The sequence below is a fragment of the Bidens hawaiensis genome, unplaced genomic scaffold (genome assembly GCF_021521415.1).
Source record: "Bidens hawaiensis isolate Kalapana, Puna unplaced genomic scaffold, B.hawaiensis_p1.1 tig00078701_1, whole genome shotgun sequence".
NCBI lineage: Eukaryota > Viridiplantae > Streptophyta > Magnoliopsida > Asterales > Asteraceae > Bidens > Bidens hawaiensis.
The window spans coordinates 14,086-18,780 of NW_027503476.1; positions in this window are offsets into that span (position 1 = coordinate 14,086).

A 4,695-nucleotide genomic window follows, 5' to 3' on the forward strand; every position below is an offset into this window, starting at 1 on the left:
TAAGAACTTTATTTAATTGAAACACAAGTAGTACATGAAAGAGGAACTACATAATTAAAGATAATGAGAACACACTTAATAATTGCATCTAATTATAGTAGTCAAGCAACTTTGTTTCAAAGTTTCACCCCAAAGTCTTCAACGCTCAGCTCAGCATTGATATTATTAAAGTTATCAACATGGTTCACTTCTTTCTCTTTTCCTTTTAGAGAGGCTTGGTACAGTTCACACAGATGTGGAGCTGTGCGACAAGCTTTGCCCAGTGGTTTGTACTTCCACATCTAAAACATGAAGTGCCATTGTTTTCGAACCTACCAGCTTCATTCCATTTATTTTGGTGGATGGAATTGGTATTGTGTGGGACATGATAATTATTGGCTCTCTGGTTACGACCACGACCACGACCGTAAGAATTATTGTTCCATTTGAATGAAAGCTTACGATCATTAAAATGTCTTTTGTCAAAATGACCACGGCCACGTCCACGGCCTCGTCCTCGACTTTGTTCCCATTTATGACCAGAATTTTTATGAGAACTTTTGTGAGCAACATGTGCTTCTGGTATTGCTAATGAACCCGTGGGACGAGATTGATGATTTTTCATCAATAATTCATTATTTTTCTCTGCTATAAGGAGCAATGCATTTAGATCAGAGTATCTCCTAAAATTCTGCAAACGATAATGTGTTTGCAAGTTTATGTTTGATGCATGAAACGTGGAGAAAGTTTTCTCTAACTTTTCTTCCTCTGTTACGGGATACCCACAAAATTCTAGCTTTAAGCAAATTCGGTATAAAGCAGAGGTGTAATCATTTACCCTCTTAAAATCTTGGAACCTAAGACTGTTCCATTCATCTCTAGAAGTAGGAAGTAAAACTTCCCTTAGATGACCGAATCTGCTTTTCAAATCTTCCCATATCATATATGGGTTATCATAATTAAAATACTCATGCTGTAGTAATTCATCAATATGTTTATGGATGAAAACATCAGCTCTTGCTTTATCCTGGTCAGAGCAATCATTGTATTCTTGGATTGTTTCTAACACATCCATAGATTTTAAATGTCTTTTGACATTTGCTGTCAAAGACATATAATTTTCTCCAGAAATGTTGAGTGCAGGGAATTCGAGTTTTGCTATATTTGACATTTTGTTGCTAAACATAATAGAGCAAATAATAAGATAAATATTAGAATCCATATATATCAATCAACAATGAGATACAATACATTGGTAGAGCTATAAACATATAAAAGAAAAAGAAAATGCCGAAATCTTCAGATGGGAGATTAAAAATTAGAATGAGAAGTAGTATAAGCATTATAGTGACCAACAACAAAACCGGGTGAATCATTTTGAGAACTTTATCTTGGATAAATTTAATAAGAAGAATATTTGTTGTAAATGAAATGGGGTTAATGATTGGTTATTTATAGTGAAAATTTATAACCTTTTTACAACGGTTACATTACCGTTTATAATGGCAACATTACCATTTGTATGTGTGTGTGTGTGTGTGTGTATATATAATATATAATATTAATTATTTTTAAGTAAGATAATAAATAAGATATTAAATACAGTTTATTTTATAAAATATATAATTAGTATGCACAATAATAAGAATAGAATTGTTAGTGTAAATAAATCTAACTTCTAAATGAGATATTAGTGTGCATATATAAATAAAAGTTAGAATAGTTATCAAATTTTAATAACAATGTTTATACACATTATTGTTATTACTTAGTATATTAGTTAGTATATGTATATGCATAGATATATATCTAATGTACATAATTAAAGAAGTGTTTATGATGCTTATGTAGATACCTTTGTGTATTACCTTTCTTGGTTAAGATATAAGCGGCTCGTGCTGATAACGTGTTATAATATTAGCTCTAACTATAACAATATTATTAGCGTAATATGATAACTTGAAGATAACAGAACAAGAGAATAAGAAAATGTATGATTCAGTAACTTTTTGATGGTGTCTTCTTAGATTACAAAGGTAGATATATATACAAAAAAGGTAATACTATTTAGGGGACATGTTCATTAGTTGGGATTGAAAATTTGGTATCCATCACATGGATGTGTCTTACCGACACTTTCATAATACTTATGTGGAGTGTTCATGTGGCCAAGACTTTTGACAAATGTGAAAAGGTGTTATACAACTTGTAAAATCGTCGGTGGTTTCACAACAAAAACTTTTTAAATACTATAAAAATAAAATGTGAATGGGATATGTAAGGGTGGAGGTGTGGTGACGGGTACCACCCAAGGGGTAGTGCTTCTTTAGAGACACTGCTGCCAAGTGCCAACCACTTAAGATATCTCGAAGGGTAGTTGCCAAGGGCAGTATTACCCGTGAAATGTATGTGTTGACTAGTTATTTAACGGCTAGTTACATATATAATATGTATATTTGTTTTTTCTTTGTAAATAACCACACACACTTAATCAATTTATACACACCATTCTTCAACCATTTTATGAATTTCTCTTAAAAGCATTTTTTTATATGGAGTAGTCAAATACTCAATGAATTGTGTCATGAAGATGGAGTCATGAAGAAGAAGCAGTGTTAGCTAAGGCTTTGGTCTACATTTCTGAAGACATGACCCTTTGGAGCAACGAACGTTGGGGTTTTGTTCACGATTTTGGAACTGTTTTGTTTCAGAGGGAGGATCAAGCGATCAAACAAAGCACCAAGTGTGTTCGAAATGCTGACATATGGTCTGACAAATAACGCTCGCGATAAAGACACGTTTGAAGTCATAACAAACGTCAAAAACCGATGGAATTGAGAATAGTATTTTTACTTATATTTTATTGAATAAAGTGTTGTTTAACTATTATGTATTTTTAAATTAAAATTTTTGAGTTATTTTAAATTAAAAAATAAAGTTCTTTTGGGTAGTTTGGATGCACCATTGTCAGATCTTAGAGTAGTTCAAGATAGTTAGGTGTAAAAATGATATAACAGTACATTATTAGTCGGTGCTTAGAGTAATTTTACTACCACTCCCTCCACCCTATTTTATTTTATATTGATATTAAATAAACATACCATGTAACATGTGTGCCACTAGTGGCATTGCAATTTTGTATCGTACAATATAGTACACAACATGGCCTTTTTTTTCTATTTATTGACAATGTGTAATCACTATGTGTTAAATTTAGGTTGTAGGTTGTGTTTTGTCTTTGCCTTTAGGTTGGGCATTTAGAAAACTGTCTAAAACGCACTTGAAAAGCGCTAGTCTTCATGATATATAATATACATTGATATCACCAGCTTTATGTATTTATATTGTGGTATCATGTTCTTTACGTTTACTTAATTAGCATTTAGCTTTAGAGCGAACGTTTTAGTATTGGCTGTATTGCTACTTTTAATTGTTTCATATTGCTTTACCATTCAAATCAAAACACATATGGGTGAAAAGGGTATAAAATAGCCACTGGCAATTAAGCTGAGACAAAAACGAGCAACAATAATGATAAATAAATACAACCATTCTTGTTACAGGAGATATTGAGTGTGTCATACAACTTCTGATGCAGATGTTGGAATACTCAAGAAATGGAGTTGGAGCAAAGAAGTAGAAACAAAAACATCCTATTATGGATAGCTATTTGTAACACTCTATTTTTCGGGAATATTTATACTATATTCAAGATATGCTATAAGGCTTTGCATACATCGAGTAATTTATTTTAAAAAATAAATAACTGAAAAGTTAATGTTGCAATAGTTATATGGTTAATGCAAGGTTAAGTGTGTTACCATTTAAAGAATTAGAACTTGAGAGACTAATCTTATCATATGAGTAATTTCCAACTCAAATATGTTCGAAAGCAGTTGTCTTTCTTTAAGTTGGTAAAAAATAGAAAGTGTGTGAATATGTAGTAGTTACATCATTTCTATTTTTACCTATTTCATACATACACACTTTCTATTTTTACTAACTCAATAAAAGACAACTACTATAGGTAAAAATAGAAATGATGTAACTACTACATATTCACACACTTTCTATTTTTTACCAACTTAAAGAAAGACAACTGCTTTCGAACATATTTGAGTTGGAAATTACTCATATGACAACATTAGCCCCTCAAGTTCTAACTCCTTAAATGGTAACACACTTAACTTCTATAGGGTGGCAGTTAGACCTGCAATGCTATATGGAACAGATTGTTGGGCCATCAAGAAGGCACAAGTGCGGAAGATGGAGGTAGCAGAAATGAGAATGCTACGTTGGATGTGTGGGCACACAAGGCTAAACCGAATAAGAAACGGTGTGTTTCGCGAGAGATTAGGGGTGGCGAACATAGCAGACAAGATAAGAGAGTGGAGATTGAGATGGTTTGGACATGTAAAGAGAAGACAGACGACGAATCCTGTTAGATCCGTAAAAAACATTACTATATAGGGGAGGAGGGGTAGAGGACGACCGAAATTGACTTGGGATGAAAGGATTAGGCATGATTTGATAGACCTAAACCTCTCCGAGGACATGGTTGAGGATAGGAATTCGTGGAGAAGTAGAATTAAAGTTAAGGATTTTTAGAGAGAATTGAATACCTTAGGGCTTAGACTTAACTTATTTAGGTCACATACCATAATGGTATTTCCCTTACATATATTATTATTATTATTATTATAATTATTATTAGCT